The sequence below is a fragment of the Polistes dominula genome, unplaced genomic scaffold (assembly GCF_049000335.1).
Source record: "Polistes dominula isolate Pdom_NZ unplaced genomic scaffold, Pdom_raw_medaka contig_77, whole genome shotgun sequence".
NCBI lineage: Eukaryota > Metazoa > Arthropoda > Insecta > Hymenoptera > Vespidae > Polistes > Polistes dominula.
Window position 1 is genome coordinate 961,861 of NW_028301152.1, and position 17,875 is coordinate 979,735.

The 17,875-nt window shown below is 29.1% G+C and overlaps 1 protein-coding gene and 1 long non-coding RNA gene across 6 annotated transcripts in view; one reads left to right on the forward strand and one right to left on the reverse strand.

Annotated features, from left to right (window-relative positions):
* The window catches only part of rho-5 (rhomboid-5), a 228,511-nt gene that overhangs the window by 193,970 nt on the left and 16,666 nt on the right, over positions 1-17,875 (reverse strand). For 4 of the 5 annotated variants that reach the window (XM_089178198.1, XM_089178196.1, XM_089178195.1 and 1 more), the window contains exon 2: positions 4,830-5,075. The exons of the other annotated variant lie outside the window; for it this stretch is intronic. The gene's annotated coding sequence lies outside the window, so the exon portion shown is untranslated. The remainder of the gene's footprint in view (positions 1-4,829; positions 5,076-17,875) is intronic. 5 annotated transcript variants of the gene reach the window in all.
* LOC149030638 (uncharacterized) overlaps positions 1-17,875 on the forward strand; it is an 84,513-nt gene that overhangs the window by 5,680 nt on the left and 60,958 nt on the right. The gene's annotated exons all lie outside the window — the stretch shown is intronic.

The window sequence follows — 17,875 nt, forward strand, 5'->3', positions numbered from 1 at the left end:
TAAGATGAACTTTCTTCGAGGCAACGTTTTTTCTATTTTTTCCCACTCTTCCATTTTTTTTTTGTCTTTTCTCTCTCCGTCAGTTTATTTTTTTCTCTCTCTCTCTCTCTCTCTCTATTTTTTCTTCTTTTTTTTTTCTTCTGGTCTCGAAGAAGAAGAAGAAGAAGAAGAAAAAGAAGAAAGAGATTATCAACGGTTTAGAAGTTTAAACTTTAAGGCGAAGTATTTCGATTTCGTTTCGTTTCGTTTTAAAACTACAAGCCACAACGCGCATTGAACTCTCACACCAACAAACGTTTCACGTACTTTCCATTTCGACGAAGAAGAAGAAGAAGAAGAAGAAGAAGAAGAAGAAGAAGAAGAAGAAGAAGAAGATCTTCAAAACTTTCCTAATTGCCCTTTCTCAGCTCTCCACCACCCCCCCCCACCCCCTACCCACTCTTCTCGTCATCCACCTTCTAAATTTATTTAGTACAATATTTGATCAAACATTTATTTATTATATTTGTTATTTATTCGTCAAATTGAATATCTCAATTTTACGTTGATTGATCTCGGTGATGGCAACAAATTTTGTTATCCCTTGCGATTTAATTAAACAAAATTATTTATTTATAATACGAAAATACTAACGTCAATGTTATATTTGTAAATGTTAACCAAAAATAAAAATAAAATACCCAGCGATTTATATATAATATATATATAGATATATATGTAAATTGACAAACCTGGAAATAAAAAATAAAAAAAAAAATTCAACAAAAAAAATATATATATATACATATATATTATGTGTAAATAAATGTATATAAATATGAAATAAAAAATAAATATAATATGTATATAAATGTATTACATCGATGTATATATGTAAATTGACAAACCTGGAAATAAAAAATAAAAAAAAAATAAAAATTCAACAAAAATTCTAACAATACACCCTCACCTCCCCCCACCCTACGTATTATTAAATCACAATCGACAGTTGAATATTCTCAAAAGGAAAAAATAAAAAAAATACAATAAAAAATATTCAACAACGACTCAAGTATAACAAAACGAATAGATAAACAAAACCAAAAAAAAAAAAAAAGGAAAAAAATAGCAATGAGAAAATTAATGAAAAAAAAAAAATCCAAAGAGTCAGAGAAAAAAATATGAAAAAAAAAAAATATACGAGAGAGGGAAAACGGTTACAATTCAATAGAAATGGAAGGGAGGGGGTGAGAGTAGGGAAAGGGATCAGTGTGAGTGGATTCGTGTATGTGTCGTGTACTGATTGATGGACGAAGTTACACTAAACGAACTTCCGAGCTCACGAACGACACAACCCCACCAAGTCTCGGCCCCATTTTCACGAACCACCCCATTCTCTCATTCTCTCTGGTAACCTTACCCCCCCCTCTCTCTCTCTCTCTCTTTCTCTTTTCTACCCTCATTCGAAGAACGAGAAACCAGTAGGAAACCCAAAACCCGTCTGCACATTTCTCCAGAGGTTATTTCTCTTTTCCTTGAACAAAAGCAACCGCAAACGACGGATGTTTTCGCATTAGTAACCCCGTACTCGTGTCCCTTAGGGGGAAAAATTCCACGTGCTTATTGCCACCCCCCATTCGCAATCGTATAACACATATATATATAGATAAATACACTAAAAGCCAAAAGTTTGAAATGGTTCGTTGACATGTAATAAAATAAAGTATAATAAACCGATCAATTTTGAAAAGATTAATCAACGTTAAATAATTATTATTTAAACAATGATTGTTGTTACGACGAGTTGAAAAATATCAACATTTTTTTTTACGATCCATAATTATTTAATATTATTTATAACATTCATTGTGCATGTGTGTGTGTGTGTGTTGGTTATAAATCAATGCTTGGAACAAATTTTTTTAAAGGTGCAACATCTTTTTCTCAACTTTAACAATAAAACATGGATAAATAAATAAAAAAAGAATAAAAGAAAATACTCAACCTAATTATAATAATTATCACATTAGTGTTTGTAAAATAAAATTGGTTGGGGAAATTAAATTAAATTAAATTAAATTAAATTAAATTAAATTAAATTTAAATATAAACTCGTCTCGTTACTGAATAAACAAAACAAAAAATTAACGCAAAATAAATAATAAAAACGTTTTTCATTCTATCTGACAAATTTATTCAAAGATTTGCTAAACTTTTGGGAGATAGTGTACGTTCATATTATCTATACATGTTAACAACAACAACAACAACAACAACAGTTGCCCTCGGCGTCTTATATTCTTCGAAACAAGTGTGGAAAATCGACGAACATTATCAGAAAAAAAGACTGCAATCGCGAGAGATTATTTTCCCTTCTTTCCTCCCACTCCACCCCTCCCCTCCTTTCTCTAGCACAACCAATCCTACCCTTACTACTCCTCATCTTTTCCTTCTTCCTTCTTACCCTCTACCCCCCCCCAATCCGTAACCACCCCCTCAATCTCTTTCATCATCAATTTTTTCTCCAATATCACTCCATTTTCAACGTCCCGTTTTCACGCGACGAATATCGACGTGTTGAGAAATTTTCGAAGTGTTTAGATATTTTTATAATAATAATAATAATAATAGTTTATGAAATATCGTAGAAATAAATGTATAAAAAAAAAAGAAAAATATATCATTCCTTTCTTCTTTTTTATTTATCTTTTATTTAAACAAATAAATAAATTTCGTTTTAATCGGATAGAAAGTAATGAAGTAATTTGAGGCATTTGTTTTCATTAAAATATACATCCAATTATTGTTAATTGTTTGTTTAAAAAAAAAAACAAATTTATCATAAGAAAATTTTTCAACATAATATAAGAATTTAAATATTTTTTTAACTAATTATACAATAAAAAAAAAAAAAAAGAGCAATAATTTTAATTTATTAACGATATACCGTATTAATTGAAATCAAAGATTAAACTAACAATTAGGATGAATCGAAAGCTTTTAACTTGAGAACACTGAGGAAAAAAAGGTTTAACGAGTCGAGCTTTTAATACAACGTAATTACCGATCACGAATCACCACTCTGTCTGTGTGTGTGTGTGTGTGTATGTATGTATGTGATATAGGATTTGTTATGTAATGTTTATATCTCCCCTAGGGATAGTTCCGGTAGGTAACATTATAAATGCAAATGGATTGGTGCTTCTGTTACGAATGAACGAGAATGAATGAAATAGAGAAAGATAGGATAATAAAGTGAGTGTGTGTGTGTGTGTGAGTGTGTGAGTGTGTGAGAGAAAGAGAGAGAGAGAGAGAGAGAGAGAGAGAGAAAGATAAAGATAGTTGTATCTTTCAGATTGCTTCTTTTCATCAGGATAATCAAATTAAATTTCAATTCGCTATGAGAGCTTTCTAAGGGACTCACCCGGTATAAAAATTAAAAGAATGATATAATAAAGAAAAAAAAATATCATGTGGGCAGATCACACGTGTTAAAAGTGAAACCTTCGAAAAACTAAGTTTCGAGAGAATGAGGCGAATGCAGAATATCAGGTGTAGGATAATTATAGGGTTGTTTTTTTTTATAAAATTATTATTATTATATTGTTAACACTTTGAAAAATTAATTTACGTCTTATTAACATACAATAGCAAAGAGTGCAAAAACAAAACCCATGAAAGGTGGTATTTGTCTCATAAAAAACGGAAGTTATTTATGACTCGACTTAATATAAAATATACCGATTATAATATTTTTAAAGACGAAACAAAAATTGGGACAATTATTTTGTTTCAAAAAGGAAAAAAAAAAGAGGACTAAAAAAATTTGATCAAAGTTTTAAAAATGGTTGAGCTATAATAACTAGGACAAGGGAATATAATATTGCATTTGAAATGAGACTTGATTATATTTATTATATATATATATATATATATATATATATATATATATATATATATATATAACGAAATCTGTTCTTTAGAATTAGAAACTTTGTTTGTTAGTTACTTTAATACTTATCTTTCCTTACATTTTCTTTTTTTACTCTCTCTCTCTCTCTCTCTCTTTCTCTCTCTGTCTGTTTCTCTTTCTCTTTCTATTTCTACTTTCTCACATACCCTTTGTCGTTCTCATGACATGCATGCAACCTGCTGATGCTCCCGTTGAAGGTCAGAACTATGTGTAATACCGCAAGAAACTGCCGCAATTGCGGTTTGTACCACCGGCAAACGTTCCATGGTACAATGAGCCACGAAATTCACTCTATCCCAAACCACGGCCCATTTACTCCTACTTGTTTTACTAACAGATTTCAACACATTATACTGCAATATTCGTAATGTAAACTATTACATATTATATTATATTATGTTATATTATATGACCATTGGAGAGATAAACAATAAATAATATTCCAATTATTATTATTAAACCATAATTTACGGTTTATGATATTACGATTGTGTATAGACAATTTTTTGAAAAGATAATTAAATGAAACATAAAACGTAATTACTTCTCAGAATATTTTATAAACATAACGCGTGTTGATAATTAAATAATCAAGATTTCTTATTTATATTTATATTAATATAAAAATAAAAAGAATTAACAAAGACAAAATTTTCATAATTTGATTTCGTACATTTCTAAATAAAACAAAAACAAAACAAAAATTCTTATTCAAAAGTGGAATAAAATTTGTTCTATCAAAAAACAATAATAAGAAGAAGAAGAAAAAAAGAAGAGCAAGAAACATCCCCCCCCCCACCACCCCCATTTCTATCGTCGAAGAAGAAAAGAAAAAAATATGAAAGAAAATGAACGTAAGAATAATTGAGCAACAAACCTGTTCTGTTGTTCGTCGACGGTAACAGACTCGAGGGTGGTTTGTAGACGTTGACCGAGGCAACGGGGTTGCACCCCCCGTTGCGGTGCTCACCGGCCGGTTGTTCGGCCCTCGATACGCTCCAAAGCGAGTAGACCCTCTCCGACACCCTTTGAACCAAAGGTAATACCGAGAACTAGAGCTACTGTTCCATGCTTTACGCCTCTACTACCCTCGTCGTCCTTTGGTTTACGCATACCACAGATTCTGTAAACACAAAGGAATTGCCATCTTCGTTCAATCGCGTCAACCCTTAATTATATTATCATATTATATTTATTATATTAATTTATTATTTATAATATATTTGGTTTTTTTTTTTATTATATGAATTTTAAATATATATAATATATTACACATAATGTTTTCACTTGTGAGTAGTAAAGAAACTTGAAAATCTGAAATTTTACAAAGTAGTTTGTTACACCTGTCGTGCAATATATAAACAATCTTACTTAACATATTAAAAGATTTCAACGTTTATGCATCACATCGAAACTGAATACAAATAACAAAAAGAAGAAAAAAAAGAACACACACACACATAATAACAACAATTTCATAAGTACGTTATATAAGTGCTAGAACAAAATTACATTAATCATAATGAAGTAATACTAATTTGAAACGTGTTTGAAACATATACTCATCATATACGTATATGTATATACATATATGTGTGTAGGAAATATTCAAAGGTAAAATGAAGACACGTATGAGAGAATTTCGCATGCGCATTATAAGTAAAGCTTATGTTAGAGAAGGTTGGTATACGCAAACCCCTCTCTTTATTCTTAACTATATGCTTCAACCCTCTCTTTTCTCTTATGTGTCGGCAACTCTGTTAATATTCATTCCGTTAATAACCCCAGAATTTCCTGACGAAAGCTATGACGATGACGACGACGACGATTACAACGACGAAGAGAAGGAGGAGGAGGAGGAGGATGAATTTTCTGCAGACGCGTTTACCTCCAAGGTCGTAATAGTTGTCAGGTGTTGGCACATAATTAACGCGATTTTTTAAACGACACTCTACCTCTTTTCTCTTTATCTTTATCTTTCTCTTTCACGTATACATGCACACAGGCAAACATACTCAAATTTTCAATTTCTTTTTTATTTTTAACATATTTTTTTCCATGCACTATTTTTAAATTATTCTAATTGTACCAATCACGTGTCACGTTGTTTGTCCGCAATGGACTTCTAAACTACTGAACCGATTTGAATAAAATTTTGCATACTGTGTGCAGTTTTATCCAACTTGAAAGATAGGATAGTTTATATCATTCTAACAGATGGCGGTATAAGATAATTCGTTGATTTAAAGACGTGTGTATCGGACTGATTGTGAACCACAGCAACGCGTAGCGGGGCATCCCTAGTTAATTATATATACAGGGTGATTCTTTAAACGGAGGAGAGTAATAACTGTTTTTTTAAATAACAATAGAAAAAAATCATAAAGGAAAAAATTGTATGGCACAACAACAAATGACAACTTTCTATGACCTTACTTTTTTTGAAAATGTATCGATGCACCCGCTAGATGCACTTGCACTTTCTTTTTTAAATGGAACTTTATAATTTTTTTTTACACTATTCGATTCCTTTTTTTTATTCTGCGTTAAAAAGTATTCGGTGAAGTTTCATCGAAATGTCAATAATTTACGAGATATAAATTAATTTTGTTAAATACAAGAACACTGTTATCTAACTTTATCATTCATTCTTTTCTTTTATTTTATTATTTTTTTTTTTTTTTTGACTGTCTGTCTCTCTTACTTTTTCTTCTTTATTCTTTCTCACTCTCATTTTTTTCATTTTATATTTCTCTCAAGAGACAAGTATGTCGTTTATTTTATTTTAATTTTCTTTCTTTTTTTTTTTATATTTTTCATATTAGTCGACACCTCTCGTGATGAAAAGAAACGAACGATGATCGTGCATATATGTATTTAAAAAAAAAAGAAAAAAGAAAAAAAGAGAGAGAGAGAGAATAAAAATCCTTTATCGTTACTATTACGAGGTCACGTGTCGTCCGGTTGTCAAGCTAGCTAGAAACTAGGAAGAAAAAAAAGAAATTTTGAAAATGGTGCTAACATACATCTTTTTTTTCTTTTTTTTTTACTTTCTTTTCTTTCTTTATTTCACACTATGTCGGATTAAGTAGAGGGTTTTTTATTTTTTTTTATATTAAAAAGTATAATAAAAAGCTGAAGTTCCTTTTTAAAGAGAGATCCTTCGTGTCCTTCCTTTTTCTATCTTCCATTTCTTTACTTTACTTTACTTTACTTTACTTTACTTTATTTTACTTTTCTTTTCATTTCGTTTCTTTTCTTTTTTACGATTACGTTATTCGAGGCCCCTCGTGGTAACTATACTTTTATGACAGAGATAAACGTGAAAGTAGACAGATAATGACATTTTTAAGGATTCCTTATTATTTTCTTTCTCTCTCTCTCTCTCTCTCTCTTACGTATGATTTTTAACGAACGAAAATAATAATGATAATAGATATTATCGAGATAATTTCGAAAAAAACCGAAAAAAAACCGAAATAAAATATCTCTTCAACGAGATAGAAAAGTTTTGAAAATTATATATGTTTTGTAACTCCTGCTTCCAAAGTTCAATTTTGGAATCTTATCTAGTAACTGTAAAGTCGCGTATTCTCGTAATGGTTGTAACTAGGGACCCTATAGGAGGGACGCGCCATGTACATTGCTGGGACAGGACAGGAACTCGTGTAGTCACGTGATTGCGCGCGAATGATTCAAACGATAAATTATAGGTTAGGTTTGTACATTTATAATTTGTAATTATTAAATGAGTAAATTAAACTTACAGTTAAAGTACAGTAAGATCTGATAAAGACAAAAAGAATTTTCTATGAACGAAGATTGGTTTGAGAGAGAAGAAAGGGATCTGCTCCTTACACAAGGAGAAGGGACAACAAAAAATAAATTGAAAAATCCCTATAAAAAAAAAAAAAAAAAGTTAAAAGGAAAAAATCAGAATTCAATGGGGGGGGTCGAACCTCAAGGACGATTGTAAAACTCGTCGTTAGCATGAAAATGGAGAATAATACTAAGAAAGTAAGCAAATACTACTATAGCTACCTAGCTAGCTATATAGTAATAGGCAATTATCGTTACTATCGTTTTCACGTTTTAAACGTATAGACGTTTTTTGTTTTTATTCTTAACAGGTTTTTTTTCTCCCCCCCCCCTTAAAGTTGCGATATTCCTTTGGTAAACGCGTATGTTTGTGTGTGTGTGTTTGTATGTGTATAGTCTAAGCACGATCGTTCTATCCAAACTTCACTTTTCCATGGTGTAAGAACATGAAACGGGCAATGGTTTTTAAAAGCTTGTGTTCAGTAAGGATCCCTTTCTTTCTTTCTTTTTTTTTTTTTTCCTACATTTTTTTTTCTACCCTTAACTCCTACTTTCATTCGGCTAAAAATGAACGCGTCGCTAAACGACGTAAACTTTTATCGCCGACCATCTCGACTTTGCAAACTGTGCTGTTACAAACAGGGTAAGAAGAGGAAAAAGAAGAAGAAGAAGAAGAAAAGGAGGAGGAGGAGGAGGAGGAGAAGAGGGAAAAGGGATTGAGGAAGGGTAAAGAGAAGAAAAGAGAAAACGTGAACGTGAACGACAACGACAACGACAACGACGAAGTCGATGGCTTCGACCTAACGGGGAAAAGGTTGGAGAGGTTCGAAGTCGTTTAAAGTTCTACGAGCCTTTGACGCTGGCATCTCTTCCTTCAAATTGCTTCGAGCGTAGTTGACTACGATAGAAAGAGAAAAAGAGAGAGAGAGAGAGAGAGAGAGAGACAGAGAGATGTGAATATAGATTTGTGTATATACATATATATATATGTGCTTTTATATAAGTTTATATGCATGGGTTTATATGTATGTTTAATCATACGTATGTGTTTGTCCTTATATATAAGATAATATACTTGAATTACTCATTCTATATAAATATTCCTACTTACATGCATACGTTTATATCTATATATAAGTTTTGTGTGTATAGATTTAAATGTATTGTCCTGTAAATGTGTACGCATAATAGATATTTGTATAAGTGTTTGAGTATATAGATTTATAAATATGCATATTAGAAACGTATAAGAATATATCTACGAACACGTTTACGTGTATCTATGTATGTATTTATATCTATGAGAGATGTATATACATTTGTGTGAGTGTACATGTATACACGTGATACATGTGTATCTATGAGAGTGTATTTGGGAAGAAAGGAACAAAAAATAAACGTCGATGGCAAGCAAGAAGGAAAGTACTGTCTCTGTGTGCTTACAACTAACTTTAAATGAGTAAGTGAGTAAAAGGGAGAGAAAGAGAGAAAGAGAGAAAGAGAGAGAGAAAGAGAGAAAGAGAGAAAGAGAGATAGAGAGAGAGAGAGAGAGAGAGAAGCTATTCGCAAATCGATAATTCGCCAAGTGAAATGTACGCACGACCGAGCCGAAAACCAATCTACGGGAATTAACTTTAATTCGATATCAATAATTTGCTTCTCACGAAGGCGTGGCAATTCGTTATTATCCCCACTTTCAAACCCCCCTCCCCAGCGCGGCCCCATTAAACCCTTTTTCTCTTATCCACCATGAAAACGTTTTAATGAAAACTTCATCTTTCATTTGATTTCTTAATATTTTATATCAATTATCTGTGAACATCATTTAATATGATTAAAAAATATATTATCCTATATTATTATTATTATTATTATTATATATATATATGTACTATAATTGTAATAATATGTAATTCAATCTATATATTTATATATACTTAATATTATATATCAATACGTATATATTATTATACGTAATATATATAATTACAATTATATATATATATATATATATATATATATATATATATATATATATATATATATATGTAATATTAAATTATAATAAAATTATATTATATGTAATATTAAATTATAATTACATATATTACATTTACAATATATTTATATTTTTAAAATGGTAAATAAATATATATTTTTTTTTCTAGATCAATTTTGTCGTATTTAATCAATTTTTGTTATAAATAAAATAATATTTAATGAAAATAAATTATTATTGATTTTAATCGATAGAAATAAATGATAAACAAATTAAAAAATTCGGACAATTTTTCTTTGGTTATCTGGAAATGTTATCAATGTAGAAAAATATATATATATATATATATATATAGAAACTATTGATCATTTTCAACGTCCGACTAATACTATTATGTACTACTGATAATAAGAAAATCGATCAGCTTCAATCAGGCTTTTCAACGGTCTAAGAAGATATAAAAAAAAAAAAAGAAAAAAAAAAGGAACGTTGTGAAAACAGGAAAAGAGGTAAGAAGCTTTTCTTTCAAAATCGAACACAATTGGATCAATTTTTCTTCATATTGATACTTAAGAACTATAATCCAATTATACTTCATATATATATATATATACTCATATATTTAGTAACAAATTTTTATAAAAAAAAGAAACATTTATATTTACTATTTATAATACTTAAATATATATTATTATTATTATTATTATTATTATTATTTAAACATTTTAATTACTTCCACAGAAATTATTTAACATTCTACAATTTAAGATCCATAAAATGTGATTTTATTTTTTTTTTATATTTTTTTTCTTTTTTCCAATAAATATTAAGAAAGATTGACGAATATTTTGTTGTTGTTGTTGGTTTTTTTTTTTTTGTTTTTCATCGTACAGATTTAATAATTTATATTTATTTTATATTATATTTTGTCACGATTATATTGAATAACGTTAAAACTCATATTGTTCTATTATATGAAAAATGATCTCGTATAAATACTTCTGTACACGTGCATGCAATTAATTTGAATTTCAGAAAAAAAAATATAATTCCCGTAAATCAAATAAAACGAATAAATCAATAAATAATATAATTTTATACGCGTATCACATTCGTATGCGTTTAAAAATGTAAAATAATCATTCGGAGGATTAGAATAAAATGAAAAACAATTTTATTGTGTTTTTTTTTTCTTTTTTGGTTTTGGGTTTTCTCTCTCTCTCGATCGATCCAATATAAATGCATACAAATAATTCCAATTGAAAAAAAATAATTTAATACAATAATAATAATAATCATCATCATTTACACGAAATCTCGTCATAAATTCGCGTCTCCATGAAAAAAAAAAAAATGAAAAATAAATAAAATAAAAATGAATATACCAAAGGGAAAAGAAAGAAAGAAAAAAAATGAAGAATTACGTTTGTTGAAAAGTGTATAATAAAAAAGAAAAAAAAAAAAAAATCACGCGACAACGTAACATAATTTAATGTTAGATATTTTTTTCGCAAAAGATATCTCGATAAGTTTGAACGGGTTATACAATAACTGACTCACGCCATTGTCCAATGAAACCATTGGATACCTAACAAAAGCTCTCCCCAACACTCACCCCATCATTGACCCATTGTCCGTGACGAAATTCTCTTGGTACTTGGAATACACACCCAATTCCCGCCCACTTTCTTCATTAATCTTCGTCAGGTGGTTGGAAAATGACGATACCTAAGTAAGGTCACTTCTCAACACCTATATTACTACTACTACTACACCGTCACAAATCATCAATTTTTTTAACTTACACACGTAAACAACCAAACACATACACATACACACGTAATATACATACAAATAAATTACATTGTAATTTATGTAAATATGTAACACATATATATATATATATATATATATACCTATATCTATAAAGATAAGAATATTTCTGTTTCTTTTTCTCATTCGAGCTTAGATATCCATTTGTTATACGCCCCGTAGATGATAACGTTCGTCTGACACGTCATCTTTCCATTTCCCTTGAACTCACCCTGAAAATTCGATTTCTATGACACTGATGTTAGATGAGTAGTAAACATATGGTAAAAGCTGGAAAAAATTTACATTTAAAAAAAAAAAAAAAAAAAAATGATGCAAGTAAAAACTTGTAAATTATTTCAAAAAAAAAAAAAAAAGAATCAATTTCACTCGTTTTTCAACAAAAATTTAAATCCTAATTTTGATACAGTTGCGTTAAAAAATTCCATGCAATATAAACGTTTGACCCTATTCGTGAAAAAATGTTTTGAGATTATTTTTGATTCGAGATGCTTAATGTCATCCATTTCTATCTCTCTCTTTCTCTCTCTCTCTCTCTTTAACATATTTTGAATTTTGAATAGATTCGATATGACGAATTTTCTAATGGAATTCAACGATAATTTGAATCGTGAACACATTTTCATTTTCCTTTTTCACTCAAATTTCAATGTGTGTATAAAACATTAATATTAGGAATGTAAAAGATTAAATTTACTCAAATTTCAATGACACTTTGATACTTTTTATCAAATTTTAACGAATCACAAATTTTTATTATTAAATATAACGAGTTGAATTCTCTCTCTCTCTCTCTCTTTAAATTTCAATGATAAAAATGGAATATTCTTTTTTTTCTTTTTTTAGTTAAATGTCGTTGAATAAAATGTTATCGAAGACGAGTGTATTTGAACACATTTTTCAGGAAATATATTCGTAATTTCAACGACATCTTGGATATTTCCTTTGGCAAATGACATTCTGTTGACACACTTGGTATCATGCACCGTGGGATCCCATTTTTTGGTATTTATACGAATAAACATACTTGTTGCATTTATCCGTCCATGAGAAAATACACACACGCACACACACGTAATAATATATCACATACGTGAAATAGAATTTTGTTGTTGTTGTTGTTGTTGTTGTTGCAGTTATACGTATCCCTTTTAATCCCAATTTGTATTTTAAATGAAATGAAATATTTCTTTCGAATTAACGATTGATTTGATTTATTTTTTGTTTTTGATTTTGATTTGGATGTTTTTTGTTTTTTTTTTTTTTTTTGATTACACATCATACGATTGGACGTGTTCCAGATTTGTAACATTGTTCGTCAGCACGTGCGACCTACTTGGAAACTTTCATTTTCCGAAGCTAGGTTACGATTTCGAAAAGAAAAAAAAAAAAGAAGAAAAAAAAATAGAAAAAAGATAGAAAGAAAGGAAAAGTAATTTTCTTTGTAGCTTTCAAAGAAAATTGGATAAAAAACGAAATGAAGTCGACACTAAAACGAATGGAACAAGTTAAATCCGGATTGAAAAGTACCACTATCATATCTGGTTTTTAGTTTTATTTTATTTCAACAAAGAACACACACACACAAACACATACACACACACAGAAAGATGAATTTTTTTAAATACTAATCATTTTCCAATTGATTGTTTCAACTGAAAATACAATGCACACATACTACGTACGTTTATTATCCAGAATTTATTTATTTATATTTTTTGCACACGAAACAAAACCGAATTCTAAAATATTTCCCTTTCAATTCGTCAGAATTTTTGGTGTATCATCGTTTTTTCTTTTTTATCCAAATTTATGAATTTTATTTTAGTTATCTTCTTCATCATTTCAATCATATTTTTATTTAAAAGATAATATATCTTTCATATTTTAAATATATCTTGAGAACCCACCATCGTGTTTTGTACAAAGAAAAAAAAAACAAACAGTAAAAGAAATTATCAAATCTATTTTGGTAAATCAAGTTTATACGCTTTTTTATTTCTTTTCTTGTTTTTTTTTTAATTAAATCGTTGAAATAAACGTAGCTCAGAATGTGAAATTGTGCAATAGGGGAGAATGAGATTTGATAATATTAGTTCCATATTTTTAGAAAATAAAATGTAAAAAAAGAAAATAAAAAAAAGACCCAAATTCTCGTGTCATAAAATAAATGCTACCGTGTTTTTCAATCTACTTCGTTTCAAAAATAATAATCATACTTATTTGAAATATAAAAAGTTAACGTTGGGAGTTATCAGAACGAAAAAAAAAAAGAAGGAAAATAGAAAAAAAAAAGAGGGGATGATACAGGATAGTCGACCTAACGATTTTGCTCGTTTCATTTTGAAGTACCAAGGAGAAATAATAAAAACGAACGACGCGATGTTAAAAAAGAAAAGAAGAAATCGTGCAAAAGTAGTAATAGACCTGTGAAAGGATCTCGTGTCCTTTTGTAAAAATTGCCGCTATACAACTCGTAGTAGTCGTCTTAGTCGTAGTCGTCGTAGTCGTAGTCGTCGTAGTCGTAGTAGTAGTCGTAGTCGTAGTCGTAGTAGTCGTCGTAGTCGTCGTAGTCGTCGTAGTCGTCGTAGTCGTCGTAGTCGTCGTAGTCGTAGTCGTAGTCGTAGTCGTCGTCGTAGTCGTAGTCGTAGTCGTCGTAGTCGTCGTAGTCGTAGACGTCGTAGTCGTAGTCGTAGTCGTCGTCCATCTTTTTCTATTTTCTTGTTTATTTGTCTTTCTTTCTTTCTTATTCTATTTCATTCTTACTCACTCACTCACTCACTCACACGTTACGTATACACACAAAATTTGCGTGCATACAAATCGACTGTTTTTTCCCATTTTACATCTTCTGTCCTTTGTCTATCTCATTCGAGACCATTTTAGAAGTCATCTACGAAACCCCCCCCCCCCCCGAATTGCTTGGGAGTTATTTAAATTCTTCAAAAAAAATGAAATTCACGGTCACTCTCTCTCTCTCTCTCTCTCACACTCTCGTACATCGTTACAGTCGTTTTTGTTCGTGTAGCTCAAAATTTACCAACGAGAAAATAATGAAAAAAAAAAAAAACAATAAAAAAAATTAAAAAAAAAAAAAGAAATTAAATCAAACGATACCCAAGTAAACTTTCGATTATAACAGTTTTTCTTTCTATCTGAAAGAAGAAACAGAAAAAAGAAAAGAAAAGGTAAGAAATAGAAAGAAAGAGAAAGGAATAAAGAAAGAGAGAGAGAGAGAAAAAGAGAGAAAGGAAGGAAAAAAAAGGGAAAACACGTTGGAAGTAAGCGATCCCTTTAAAATATATCCCTGAGGGACTTTCACCTCAACTGTTGTGGTTGTACTTACTATCGATCTGCCCTTTGTCTCTCTTACTCTCTCTCTCTATATATATATATATGTATATATATATATATATATATATTTATCTATCTATCTTTCTTTCTTTCCTTTCGATTCGATTAAGCCCCTCGTATATTTCATTCTCGTTTCGATTTTTACAAAAGAAAAAAAACATTAAGTAGGGGGGTAACCCTACGACAAGAGATAACGATGAATGATACTAAATAAAACTTCTAAAGCTTTTGTAAATACACAGAGATATACATATATATATTCTATTTACCAATGAGTAATGTGTTCAAATATATATATATATATATATATATATATATATATATATATATATATATATATATATATATAATAATATTGTATATGTAATCATCTAAAACCGAATATAATTGAAAAACAAACTTCTATTTAGTATACTTGAAATTATTGCTTATGAGATATTTTGAAACACCTTGTACATTTATACATAAGTATTCTTCTCACTCATGAATTGTGTGTGTTTGCATGTGTATGTGTGTGTGTTGTGTATCTTCTAATGCACTAGATCACAAAGAGAAAAGAAGATTTGCTGCTAGATTGGGGAATATTTGTGCAAAGATGAAAAAAAGAAAAAAATAAAATACAAAATGGTGTTTGTGTATGTATGTGTTCTCTCTTAAAGAGAAGGAACTTGCAAAATTGTCCTACAGAAAAGAGCCCAGATATTCACCTAACCTATATATATACATATGTGTGTATGTGTGTGTGTGTATATACTGAAACGTATATCGATTTCAGAGAAAGAGGAAATGTAGGTGGTGGTAACCCAACTCCTCTATTCTGCACGACACAATACTAAATCCATACTCTCATAGATCGAGCTTACATTTCCGCAACAACATGACATTTATTTAAGGATGTTTCAAATGTTACTATCTGTAACAATCTTTTAAAAATATTATCACAAAAATTATAATACAAATATCAATCACAATTTTGTTGTTGTTGTTGTTGTTGTTTGTTCTTTAATAATTCAAGACAAATCGATTAATAACTTTAATTTTAAATTTGTATGTATAATAATATAAAGAATACTAATTATTAATTTAAATAAATTGATTAACATTTAAACAATTTATATATATAAATTACGTGTCACGTTGTTTGTCCTTAATGGACTCCTAAACTACTGAACTGATTTGAATCAAATTTTGCACACTGTATGCAGTTTCATTCAACTTGAAAGATAGGATAGTTTATATATCAATTTATAATCGCGAATTATTTGTTTATTAACAAAGTATCGGACTGATTGTGAGCCACAGCAATACGTTGTGGGTCACCCCTAGTAGTAAATAAAATAAATTAACAATTTCTAGTAACACAAAATATTGAATATATGTGTATTTAATATTTTTCAATATTTTCTGCTACTAGGGGGATCATTATTGAAGTATCTTATTAGTTATCATTAATTTCAAAAAAATAATAATAATAATAATAATAATATGATTAACATCTCAATTTACAATTTGATCCTACCTCTATCGATATTATATTCAAATAAAAAAAAAAGAAATTGTAATATTTGGTTCGTATTCCATTATAATGATTTTCTTCTAAGAAAACTAAAAGAACATAAAAATGAATATAAAAAAATTGACAATATATAGAAAGATAATTTGTTCAGAGAATCAATAATGAAGTCTCAACAACGCTAAAGTTACAATGAAAAAGGGATAATATAATAGTAGACAGAGATTACATGGGCTAATACACAAGGCTATTGTTCGTCATAGTTCGTCAACGTGTTCATTAATTACCTAAATGCACAACATCATGACGTGTGCTTTGCTTTAACTTTCCGTTCATATTGCCATCCTAATTTATTGATTTATACGGACGATATATAATAGCGTTTAATAATTAATATCTCTAATTGGACGTTTTCCATTGGCTCTAATGGAAAGATTCGATATACTAGCAGATAAAATTAAAGAAAGAATAAAATGAAAAAAAAAAATGAAAAAAATGAAAAAAAAAGTGAAAAGGAAAAAAAAACATCCAAATGGAAAAAAGTCAAAGACGAATATTAATTAAATTTAATCTTTCATCTTTCTCTTTCTCTTTCTCTTTCTTCTCTTCTTTACCTATATTTCTCTTTCTCTTTTTTTTTTTTTTTATATTTCTTTTTCTCTTCCTTCGTTAGATGATTTTATTATCAATGAAAAAAAAGAAAAAAAACAATACTTTTTCTATAATATTTTTTCAAAGATATTCTCAATTTTTCTTGAAATAATTAATGAAAAGGAAAGACTTGGATAAAGTAAAAAAAGCAAATGATGAAAGAAAAAAAAATATATATATATATGAAATAAAAAATGTAAAAAAAATATATAATATAAAATATAAAGAAAAATACTCGTAAAAAAAAGAAAAAAAGAAAAAGGGAAGAGGAGAATGTTAGGATAGGGGAATAAATTAAGCGCGAACACTGAATCAGAACGAAATAAAGACCCAACCCGTCTGTTTGTCGAGCACTCAGAATATCCGCATGAAAGTTCGTCGGTTAAAGGTTTGAAGTGGCCCTTTTTACCGACCGAAAAATTATCAAGACTTTACGGGACCGCCGCACAAATTTTTCCCTGAGAAATAATTTATTTATGCTCCTACAAAAAAAAAATCCTATCCACCGAGACCGAAACTGTGATTAATTTTGTTCTTTCTATAACAAAAAAAAAAAAAAAACAAAACAAAAAAGAACCACTAAACATTACCAAAGTCCACCATAAAACTATGGCAAATGATTTAAACTCGAAAAAGAATATGAAAGAAAGAGAGAGAAAGAAAGGAAAGAAGAAAAAAGGAAATAAAATTTCATATTTAAAAGAAAAAAAAAAAAAGGAGAAAAATCATTTTTCAGGAAAAGATCTAAATTTCG